Here is a 12,714-nt window from a genome sequence, read left to right on the forward strand (position 1 = left end):
CGATTGAGTCAACTTGCTATAAGTTTTTTATATGACAATATTTATTCACATTTATGTATGTATATATGTATGTGTGCAGGTTTTTATTTACGCGCGCGAACGTGTGTGTGTGTGTGTGTGTGTGTGTGTGTGTGTGTGTGTGTGTGGTACTGGGTATCAAAACAAGAGGCAATCTCCTAACAAGTTACACCTTCAATTCTATTTTACTTTCTGTTTGGAATCAGGGTCTTAATAAACTGCCTACACACTTTCTACGTTGATATGGCTGGGTTTGAGCCTAGAATCCTACTATCTTAGCCTCCCAAGTATTGGGATTAAGGGTGAATGCCACCATGCCCAACTCACTTTTTACTTTATTTAATATACTTTTATTGGGGCAACACAATAAGATAATCCCTAATGGTATTCAGTTTTAGATGCACACATGCACACAACACCTGTTTTTTTTTTCTCTATGAATCCCACCTCACTCCTTCCTGTTTCCTGTACACATTTTTGAGATTATTGTAGGTTTTAAAGCTAGTTAGTGGTAAAGTTAAGATCCGATTTCATATCTCTCAAGCAGCTTGATTTGTAAACCCTCTCTATTTTTAATTTATTTTAGAAAATATTAATGTATTCATCACCTACATCAATTAGTCTTAAACGCGCAGAGTTGAATATAAGAATAATGTCTTTTAATTATAATTATAGATTGCTAAAATGGAGATTCCCAGAGCAGAGAAGAAATGCTTAATGGCAGCTTCCGTTCTCTTGCTCCTTGATTCTCAGCAATGCATTCATTTAGCTGCAAAATCCATTTTATATTCTTTGCCGATCTCACTTGTCTCCATTATTCAGTGAGCAAGTATTGATCTCCCCCTGCATCCATTCCAGAGACGATAATAGGAGTTGGATGAACACTGTGAGGGAACTCTGTCCTTGAGGCTTGTGGCACACAGGAGACATGGCTGCAGGTGAGATAAAGGGCAGGTGCCCTGGAAAGATATCCAGTCCTTTCTGGGAAGTTAAGCGTGGCTTCTTGGGCAGGAAACTTGATTAAGTGGCAGCACCAACATCATAGTTTCAAATTGTCTGAAAGTGTAAATTTAGAAACAAATCTACAAAGCTATTTAGATACTCGTATTTCATCTTAGTATCTGAAACTTGTCCCTTGGGATTCCCTCTGAACATCTGATCTAAAACCTATTCTGAAACTGGCTTTGTATGTAGACAAGAAGTCAGTCCTCGGCCTAGAAAATTCAGTAGATTGACAAAATGTTGGATTACTTGGGCCAGCCTCCCCCCCTTTTCTTTTTGTTTTTGTTAGTACTGAGAATTGAAGCCAGGGTCACTGTACCCCCAATCCTTGTTAATTTTTTTTTGTTTTGAAAGAGTGTCTTGCTAGTTTACGGAGAATCTTGCTACAATGCTGAGGCTGATCTCACAACTGTGATTGTCCTGCTTCAGCCTTCCAGGTACTAAGTACTGGAATTACAAGTGCGAACAACTACGCCTGGCCCCAGCCCTTGCTCTTTACTTGTGATGATGAGGATGCTAGACTCTGAAACATTTTGTTTAAATTCTAAATGAAACCATCTTAATCTAGAGGAATATCTTTTTATACGAACACCTTTTTCTAACTTAAAGGTGCAATTACATTTAGAAAGTCAACATCTTAAGGAAAATATTACTGTTCTCATAAAAACTGTATTCTGTGCAAGGGACCACATATGTTCTTCTTGGAAACATGAGTTTGTTGGCAGAAAAAGAAGTTAATTATAAGCCCTGCATTTTTACTCACTCACTCCTTAATTTATTTTATCAAGTGCATTTATTTAAATATTAATATTTATTTAATTTAGCCAAGGTGTAATTTGTACCATATATATTATACATGGAGAGAGGAGAGAGAGAGAGAGAGAGAGAGAGAGAGAGAGAGAGAGTCAGTCTTCATTTGAGAAACTGTGAAATGATAAAAATCTCATTCAGTTGTCTTCTTGCCAAAGTTTTGCTCTCTACTGTTGTTTTCTTATCACTTTTTTAAAATCCAGTATAACTTTCCTCTCTTGTGCCTGGTTTTAACATTTCATTTTTGCTCTTGTTTACTTCCTGAGCTGGTACTGTGGTCTGGCAGATCACATTAACCAAGAAAATGGAACATCACTCAGAAACTGTCAGAAAGAAACCGTTTTTTTGGAGAGGAATTCTTACCAAAACAGATGAAAAAAATTCTATTTTGGCATGGTGAAGGAAGAGACATCTCTCATGTGGGAAGTTTATACTTCCCACATGTCAGTCAGAATGATAGTAACAAAATTAGAAGTACTACATTTCTACAAAATCTTAATTAGAGATCCTAAAAAGAGAAAGATTAGATAAGTGAAATAAATATAAAATGCATTTATATTTGAATGCAACTTGTTCATTCTGTAAAAAGCAATAAACAACTATTTGATCAATAATCTGCTATAATTTTATATTATATTTTAATAATTAATATGTATCTTGACTTAAATACAAGTTTTATTTATTAAATTTTACAAAAGTTTTTTTTATCTTGCTAAATTTATGTGTGCTTTTCAGAGAGATGAATTGCCTTTCTTTTACTAATCTTATTGATAGTTTAGTGCTCATTGATTTTGATTTAGATCATACTATTTTCTATCAGAAAGTATTTTTGAAATGATAACTTATCAGTGGGCCCTAAAAAGATTCAATTTGCCAAAACATTTGTTGTAGAAATCATCTGGAACAATTGATATAACACCAATTAGGGTGGAAAAGATGACGTTTATTACATGGGTGGGCCAAGGTTAGGATAGCTCCTGAAAAACTCTGGCCCCAAGCTCCACGTGAGCTCTCATTTTATAAATTTGAGATGAAGGGTGAAAGCAGGCAGGCAGGCTTGCAGAAGCTGACATGTGACAGTTAGTGATTGCAGGATAGCTCATAGAAGTCTGGTGAGAGGAGGACAATAGGGGGAAATTCCTGAGTGACCTTATACAGGGCCTTGTGGACATCTTATCTACACGGCCCTCTGCAGGCTACTTACCTGTAGCTAAATTCTTTTCCAAGTACTAGGAAGCAGTAATTCTCAGCCTTTAATTTTAATAATTGTTATTATTCTGCCACATTCCTTCTTCTTCACCTACATAATCCCTTATGACTTTATCTCATGTTATGGGAACCTGTTGGTATCCTTTATTACTTGTAATTTTATTGACTCCTGTCACTTATTTATAAACTTGTAAGAGATGAATGATACAGGGCTCCGACATTCTGACTCCACTTGTGAAATCAATACAAGATCAGTGTTTTATTTATTTATTTATATTTATTATTATTAGTAGTAGTAGTAGTACTGGGAATGAACACAAGGGCATTCTGCCTCTAAGCTACACCCTAGCTCTATTTTTTTTAATGTCTTTATCTTTTGAAACAGGGTCTTACTGAGTTGCAAAGGGCCTTGCTAAGTAGCTGAGGCTGTCAGAGATCCATGATCCTTTTTTTTTTTAATTGAACGTAAATAGTATACATTTACAGTATATTTGATGCCCTCCCCCCCGCCCCCATTTTCCTTTCCCCCCCTCCCACCAATGGCTGTCCAGGTTAACCATGACTTATTCATATTTTTACACATGTTCAGGTGTAGACCCTCGTTAATCAAGACCGACCATCCTCCTCTCCTATCTTACCATCCAAACTTAGCTAGTATTTCCCCTTCAATAACTGGAGTCCCACTGGTATTCTTTGTGTTTCCTAGGTTGGGCATATTAGAGGAAACATATGTATCTTCTTCTTTTGTGCTTGGCTGATCTCACTTAACATAATGTTCTCCAGGGTTGTCCATCTCCTTGCAAATGACATAATTTTGTTCTTCTTTATGGCTGAATAGAATTCCATTGTGTGTATTTCCCACAGTTTTGCTATCCATTCATCTGTTGATGGTGATCTGGGTTGGTTCCATATTTTGGCTATTACATATTGTGCTGCTATGAACATAGGTATGCATATGTTGCTATATTTCTCTGAATTCAACCCCTACGCTGGAGAAAAGACAGCCTTTTCAACAAGTGGTGCTGGGAGAACTGGCTAACCATTTGTAAAAAGATGAATCTAAACCCCTATATCTCACCAAACAGGAATCAACTCAAGATGGATCAAAGACTTAGAAATTAGATCTGAGACGGTGAAGTTAGTAGAGGAGAGCATAGGTTCAACACTACAACATATTGGCACAGGCAGTAACTTTCTCAACAAAACCCCCAAAGCTCAGGAAATTAAAGCAAGAATAAACAAGTGGGATAACATCAAACTAAAAAGTTTCTTCTCATCAAAGGAAACTATCAATAACCTTAAGAGGAAGCCCACAGAATGGGAAAGGATCTTTACCAGCCACCATTCTGATAGGGGGCTAATATCCAGAGTATACAAAGAGCTCAAAAGACTCTACACTGGCAAAACAAACAACCCAATCAAGAAATGGGCAAATGAACTAAATAGACACTTCACAAAAGAAGAGATACAAAGGGCTAATAGATACATGAAAAGATGTTCTTCATCACTGGCCATCAGGGAGATGCAAATCAAAACTACATTGAGATTCCATCTAACCCCAGTCAGAGTAGCAAGCATAAAGAAATCAAACAACAACAAATGCTGGTGAGGATGTGGGGAAAGAGGAACTCTTTTACACTGTTGGTGGGAGTGCAAACTAGTTCAGCCACTATGGAGATCTGTGTGGAGATTCCTAAGAAAGGTGGGAATAGACCCACCATATGATCCAGCTATACCACTCCTGGGTATCTTTCCATGATCCTTTTATCTCCACCTCCTGGATGCTGCGAATACAAGTGTGCGTCACCACCCTGGCTGAAGACCACTGTTTTAGATGGAACCAATAATCTCCATAGTCCCTTTCTGACCTAATATACTGACTATAAATGGCAAGGTTTGGTGTGTTGGTGTGTGCTGTGATAAAAGGATCTTTTACTGGCACTTTTTTTTTTTTTTTTTTAGCATTGGGAGTTGCATCTCAACAGTCTGGCTTCATATACCATCTAAGGGTAGTGGTGCAGAGACAGTTCCCAGGGCAAGTGCTAAAAAAAAATGTGGGACCCTGGGCCTTTAGAATTCTCTGCATCCTGTAGGACTTTCTCCAGATTTGAGAGATCCAGGCATGCTGGGCTGTACCCATATTCGCAGCAGGTTTCCCAGGTGAAGAGACTCTGGCACGTTGGAAGGTTTAGTCACTATTCTTACTGCCTTTGCCCCCTGAGGTTAGCAGTCCTCTTTCTCAATATAGTGCTCCATTAGTGTGCACAGTAGCTAAAGCAGAGTGAGAGTTGGTGTAAATCATCTCCTGTTTCCCTTCTGTGAGGGAGAGCACTGGTTAATGCAAAATGTTTGCTTTTCTATGCAGACTAGTGGTTAGCTACTTGGTTTTTCTCTTTGATTTTGTCTTCCTTGGTTACCACATACTCAGTATGACGCTCTCTTTGTTGTAAGTTACAGCTCCCATCAGTAAAGGGCTCCATATCCAAGTTAGGGAGCAGTTCATCATTTAAGTCTTGCTGGAAGATTTTTTTCCAAGATCTCTTTGCATGCATGAAGAGGTTCTTCCTCCTCTTCAAACAGGTATGTGGCTGGGTTCAGGATTTGAGTGGTTTCCACCCATATGCAGGGTTTCTCCCCTAGCATGGCCTGATATTGGGCCACTCATTTTCCAGTCATCCAGTGGCTGGCAGTCTCACTTAACAGAGAGATGACCTGGTTTGGCACTTTGATGATAATATTCTGTCCCAAAGTAAGTTTGTCTACTTCCTGTACGAGCGCCACTGTGGCTGCTAGTGCTCTGACAGGGAGGCCACCTTGAGGCCACTGGGCCCAGAACAGGATTCTCACTTAATTTTCTCTTGACTTGGTTAAAGCATCATCTTCCTCCTTTATCCATTTTAGGGGGTTAATGGCAGGCCCACAGAGGGCCCTGTGGAGTTGTTGAGCAATGGCAGAGAACTCTGGGACCCAGAGTCTGCAGAATCTGACTGCGCCCAGGAATTCCCTGAGTTGCCTTAATTTTGGGGTGAGGGTACTGAGTGATCATTTGCTTTCATCGATCATTTTCATCATTTGCTCCCTCAATGTTCTCTTTCCCCTACTGGGGTTAGAAGCCCTCTTTCTCCATATAGTGCTACTGAGGTGATACCTCAAGGAGGTGACTTTTTGCCCAGCAGATCTAAGCATTTTTCTTGGAGACCTTGTATACTATCTCCTGTAAGAAGCATAGCAGTTCTTCAGTGCCATTTTTGCAGACCTCCCTTGTAGGAGTGGCCTGCAATAGGTCATCAATGTGCTGCAGAATGGTGCACCCAGAGGGTTGGCAGTTTTCTAAATTATTTGCTAGAGACTCTGCAAAGATGGTAGGTGAATATTCGCACTCTTGAGGATGACTTGTCAAGGTGAATTGTCACTTCTAGCCAGTCTCTGGGTCTTCCCATTCAAAAGCAAACAGGGCCTGGCTCATTTCTGCTAGTTTTAGGCAAGAGAAGGAGACCTTTAAATCTAGACATGAGAAAACAAGGGTCATTGGAAGTATCAGACTCAGTATATACCTCAGAATATATAATTTGAGGACCACAATTGGGGACCATACAATGTAAAGTCTTGGTGGCATCACTGATTCTGTGGAAGTCCTGTACCAGCTAGTAGTCATCAGTCCCTGGTTTCTTTACTAGGAGAAAAGGGGTGGTCCATTGGATTGGATTTCCCATAGCACTACTCTCTCTTTAAGCCTTTTGATGTGAGGCACTATCCCCAATTGGGCTTCTCAGGAAATTGGATACATTTTTGTCTCACTGGGGTGGCACTTAGCCTTAGTGCCACCACTATTGGTGAGTGGTCTTTCATGAGGGCAATTTCCTCTGGTATGCCCCAACCAGGGGGAATAATTCTAAATATATTATCAGTGGAGGCATTTTTGGTTCTTTCTATTTTTCTTTCCTGATGGAGCCTCCATTCTTCTTCCAGTTATATTTCTAATGTAAGCACTGGCAGGGAGCTATGGCTTATTTTGGGGCCCAAGTCCATGGTCACTATGGTGCCTCATTTAAATAATAATTATCTCCCTAATAAGGGTCTGGGTACTTCAGTCACATAGAGGAACAGGTGGTGACTCAGTGTCCCTTAATATGCAATCTCAAGGCTCACAAAACCAGTATTTCTTAGTGGATCTCATTGCTCTATTGATGGTGAGAGTCCTTTGTGAGTCTCTCTGTTGGGGTGGTAAAAGTAAAAATAGCCACCCCAGTATCTAGAACGTAGTCCACGGTTTGACCCCTAAGATCAGTTTTGATCATAGGCTCTTGGGGGCCTATGGCAATTAAGCCCAGTTGCCCTCAGTCAGACTCAGAGCTCCAGTCAGAGACTTCAGTGTTGGAGGTCTGCATTTGGGCGCTCTCCCTTTCTTTTAGAGGCTGCAACTACATAACAGGTTTAACTATATATTTTCTTTGGACTCCTTTTTTGCATGTCTATTTTTTTCCTCATTTCAGACACTCATTCTGCCAATTGTCTTCCTTTTTGCAGTGGGTGCATTGGTCCCTGTCCAACCATTGCCCCCTTCCTTTGATTTCTGATCTGGGGTTATATGGATCCATGGCCTCTCTCATGGTGACTGCAAAAATGTGTGCCTTTTCTCATATTTATTCTTCTCTTTCCGTTTTGGTAGTGGCCTTTTTGTTTGCAGTCACACTAAAAGTGATCTTGATAAGTTCACTTATATTTTATCCTTCAAATCCTCCTAGGCAGAGTAATTTGCATCTAATATCATAGGATGACTGGGTAACAAAGGCAGTAATCCCCATGAACTGGTTCTCGGGAGCCTCTGGATTGAACAGGGTGTATCTGTGGTAGGTATCACAGTCTATCATAGAATTGGCTGGGGGCTCCCGTTTCCCCTGAATCACCTCACTCACTCGCACTTTGTGCCCCTGCTTTGGCTCTCTAAAGGATGGCTCTCCTCATTCAGTAGAGAACTTGTGTTCCATCTTCCATATTTGAGTTCCCGTTCAGTCAAGTGTGAGGCATGGCATTGTCTCTGGATCTTTCAGGATTCAACAAGCTGACTGGGCGTTGCATGAACAGCCATGCCTGTGTTGCCTGGAGGACTCAGAATCTTTCGTCCAAGTCAAAGAGAGTTGCTAGGAGCTGATGGGAGTCTTCTTTGGTTGGTTTGTGGGTCTCCATAATTGAAATTAGCAAATCTCTCATGGCTTGTGGCTTTTTAGAGTAAGGTGGGGGGACTCTGCTGCCAATTCAGGAGATCAGTAGTGGTAAAAGATTAATAGATGAGGGTTACTGGCCAGGTGATATATCTTACATCCTCTTGTAGAAGGGAAAGGCCTGTATTTTCCATAGCAAGCATAAGGGCACGGGGTAGTTCCTGTATTTTAGTCGACCAGAGGTTGTGGAGTGGTCCAAAGAGGCTATTTGTTTCTTTGGGACCGGGGGGGGCAGAGCGTTGGAGTGGTTGGGGTTGGTGAGATCAGAGCATCCAGTGTGGACATCAGAGGTGCTCCTGTCATTTGGTCAGAGGCTGAAGGTGATGGCTGCTTGGCATGGTGCCCTGATTTTTAACCATGGTTTGTAAGGAGGAGGCATAACCTCATCTTCTGTAGGAGCCAGAAGGGGCAATTGCTTGGGACATTCACATTTAGCAGTCCTGGTAGCTAGGATAGCTTGAGACAGAGATGAGGCTGATATGTGGTAGCAAAGATATCAGGAGGGTTTAGGGCCAGAAGACACTAGGATTCTATGCATGCAAACTGGTTGGAGTGGCCCAGAGGTCCAATGCAAATTTCTTGGACCCTAAGGATAGGGCCAAGTCCAAAGGCCCATCTGGTGGTCCATCAGTGTGAAAAAAGGACCAGTCAACCTCACATAAAGCCTTGAGTTTAGAAGGTTTTAGCTTTACTCCATAATCACCAGAAAAGCACAGCTTAAAGTTTTCCAGCATGACATGGAGAATTGTGTGAGTCCAACATCGGGAGTTTGTTGAGCTCATGACCATTGGGAGGACAGGTGGGGTGGGGGTGTTTTCAAACAATATGGTGAGTTTATACGTGCCTATCTCCTTGTGGTGTGTAGGGTGGGGTTGAAGAGAACAGGTTTCTCCCTCAAGCAGATACCCACCTAGCTGGCCTCCAGGGTTTGGATACTTAGGGAAATTTTACCATAGGACCACACATATAAACCCTATGCCTGGTCACCCCTCTTTTATGGAGGGGTGATTGTCTACTAACGTGAAATAACTTTCAGCAGAAATTCAAGTTAAGACCTAATCAGATCCCATAGACACTGGACTGTAAGACCATTACAGTCACTCATACACTCATTCACCATTCATTCAGAAATTATGCATTCCCATTTTAAATTCCTATTCTGTCTTCTCCCAGAGGAGGTGTGGTCAGTCCTGCTCCAGCCATCTTGTGCCAGGTTACCCAGGGGGTCCCTCACCTTGTCTGATGCTTACTTAATCTCGTTTTCTTCCACCTGGAGGCTTCTGGTCGAGTGTGCCACAATCCTCCTGGGCCTACTGAAAGGAGATCCTGTAATACTATTGAGGGTGTACACTTCCAGGTTCCAGGGACCCCTGGTGGGCTGCAGAGCCTGGCAGTGGCAGCCTCTGACCAATGGTTGTCTTGGTGAAGACACTCTGGGGCCTTCAAAGATGTTGCAGAAATCCTCTGGAATAATTGACCCAAAGCCAATTAGGGTAGAAAAGAGGAAGTTTACTACACTGGTGGGTCAAAGTTAAGATAAATTTTGAAAAACATCAACCCTGAGCTCCACATGAGCTCTAATTTTATCAATTTAAGATGAAAGGTGGAGGCAGGCAGGCTTACAGAAGCTGAAATGTGACGGTCATGGCAGTTTCACTTGAGGAAGTTGGATAAAGGGAGGGAAAGAGGGAAAAATTCCTGAGTGAACTTGTACAGGGCCAGAGGTGATCCATATGGACATCTTATCCACAGGTGGTTGCCTGGACACATGAACCTTTTCAGGCCTTTTATCTGTAGTTACATTCTTTTGCAAGTACCAGAGGAGGGGCATTCTACCTCCGAGATACAGTCCCAGACCTATTTTTTACTCTTTATTTGGAAACAGGGTCTCACTGAGTTGCAAAGGACCTCACTAAGTAACTGAGGCTGGCTTCGAACCTGCATGATCGTCCTGTCTCAGCCTCCCAAATGCTGGGATTACAAGCGTGAGCCACCATGCCTGGCACATTTTAAAATGTTTGGCAACAAACAAGAACAAAACCCAGACTCTTGTTTGTTAGACATGGAAATTTTGACATTATATTTTAATTTTCCTAGTGTAAATTTTTATTATCTCCCATATTTTGAAGCTGTTATTATTCTTTACATTTAAGTACTATATCTACAATTTAGCAATGAATAAATAAATTGGTGTGCTCTAGAATTTTAAAATTTGCTCAAAATGTTGGAGTGACAGTTTCATCCTTTACTTTAGGAACTCATGTTTAGTGGGGTTTTTGGCTTCCATTGCAGAAAAGAATTTCAAAATACACAAGTGAGAGACAAAGACAGAGGTTTATTTAGGAAGGTGGGCCATTTCAAAAGGGAGAGAGCCACTTTGTGGTATTCACAGTCTATTTTTCAGGAACCCCCTGAGGGAGTGGATAAGGCTATATGTCAGTGGATTGGGTCCCTATTTTGAATCTTCTGGTTTCCACCATTTCATTTCTGACCAATGGTCAGACTTTGGGGAAGGAACTTTTATTGATAAAGAATCTCTGAAATTTTGGGTGGGAATAATGTCATTAGGATTAAACAGTATGGGCCTATTGAGGACCTTTGCCTAAGAAAGATCAGGACAGATAGGCTGTTATGATTAAAAGCCCCTTGAGGGCTTTGGCCTAAGAAAGAACAAACTCTATACGGTAAAGTTAATGACTATAACGTTTCTAGATTTTAAAACTAATTTTCCTTTTCTTCCCATTCCATTTCCTTTCTACCTAATATTTTAGTTCTCCTGTCCTTCCTACCTTATTAAGACTGCTAGAAAGCCAGGTGTGGGGTTGCACACTTGTAAGCCCAGCATTTGGGAGGCTGAGACAGGAGGATCATGGGTTCATGACCACCCGCAGCTACTTAGTGAGACTCTGCTTCAAAATAAAGAATAAAAAAATAGGACTTGGGGTGTAGCTTGAAGGAAAAAAAAAAGACTGCTAGATTGGTTAGAACAGAAAATAGACTGGTGGAGTGACTTAGAAGATGTACTTTTGAACTTTCCAGCCAAGAGTAGAAGTTTGAGCAGAAGTCTGGAATACTTCTTAGCTGTGTGACATTAGCAAGTAAAGGTTCTATCTAGGCCTCAGTCTTCTCATTTGCAAAGTGGCCCAAATATCATTTCTCCTGGAGAAGAAAGCTGAGTCAAAGGATGAATATTATTTAGTATGGATAAGCACTGGTATACATGTTCAATACATATATGTTCAATAGATTGTCATGGGTTAATATTATTTTTGTAGTTTCTACAAGTTTTATTGGTTACTCTTAGGAATCACCATTGTCCATCACCAATCAGGCATAGTTTAGATTTAATAACATTGACTCTCTTTGCCTATTCAGTTGTATTCCTGTTGACATAAAAATACTTCCTTATTGTGTTAATATTTTTCTTTTATTCTTAAAATATTCTTGCTGGAATAAACACACCTTCTGTGATCTTTTATTCAACAAGGCAGTAACCTACTATCTGGCAATTTTTTTATCAATAGAAGCAATAAAATTAATACTACTTCATCACATGCATATTTTGAAATATTTGTTCATACATTCTTTGTAATCTTCTTTAGAAACAATTATGCCCATATTTGATTTAAATAAAGTAGGAGATAAAGCAAGCAGGCTATTTACTTTGTATTTTTGGTGTGTGGGAAGCAGCCAGTACTTTGGTTGAAATGTTATTCTTTTCAATTTTTTATTCTTTTCTTGATGAAAAAGTAAGTGCTAGTTAAGGAAATTTGATGCTCTAACTATTTAGCTTCTTATGCAAAAGGCAGGTCAAAACCATTTGATTTGTTGAGTTAAATGTGTACTCAGCATTATGAAAAGGCAATAACCCAGGATGCATAGCTTGGTTCTGACCCTAACCTGCAATTACTTCTCAATGAAACTCTGCCCTGCTGCTGCCTCTGTCAAGGATTTCAATTTTATGCCCAAATTAGCTAATTTTCAAGTTGTGAGGTTAATCTTCATCTGTGTTACCTTTAAACTTAATTTGTATTGTTCCCTGAGGCACTTCGGTGCTTTAGAATACACGTTGCGGTGCAACTCTTTGCCTGAATCTGTTGTCATGACCTTTTATTACAGACTCCTTTGAAGATCTGAGGCAATTTTATATTAAGCAAAAATTATCCAGTGCAGCCTGCTTTATGGAGAGTTATCAGCTCAATGTACATGACATGCCTAATAGTTCCCTTGGCCAGAGGGCACACACTAGTCATTCAGATCAGAGATGGCTCAAGTTACTTATGGTCAAAATATTCCACTTTGATCTACATGTTCTTAGATTAAACACCCTTTTGTAAAACATATCTTTGAAAAACTCATGCTGCCACTCAGACCATCCGCACATAATAGTGTACTCTTAACTTGTGGGATAGAGTGATGTATTTTATATGATTTTTTGTGTCTAATGAAATAG

At 40.4% G+C, this 12,714-nt stretch overlaps 1 protein-coding gene across 5 annotated transcripts in view; it reads left to right on the forward strand.

Moving 5' to 3' along the window:
* Nucleotides 1–12,714, forward strand: part of DPP10 (dipeptidyl peptidase like 10) — a gene marked incomplete at both ends in the record, with an annotated part of 1,533,989 nt that overhangs the window by 846,743 nt on the left and 674,532 nt on the right. The window lies entirely within an intron of this gene.

Source organism: Muscardinus avellanarius (genome assembly GCF_963383645.1).
Source record: "Muscardinus avellanarius genome assembly, chromosome: 2".
Lineage (NCBI taxonomy): Eukaryota > Metazoa > Chordata > Mammalia > Rodentia > Gliridae > Muscardinus > Muscardinus avellanarius.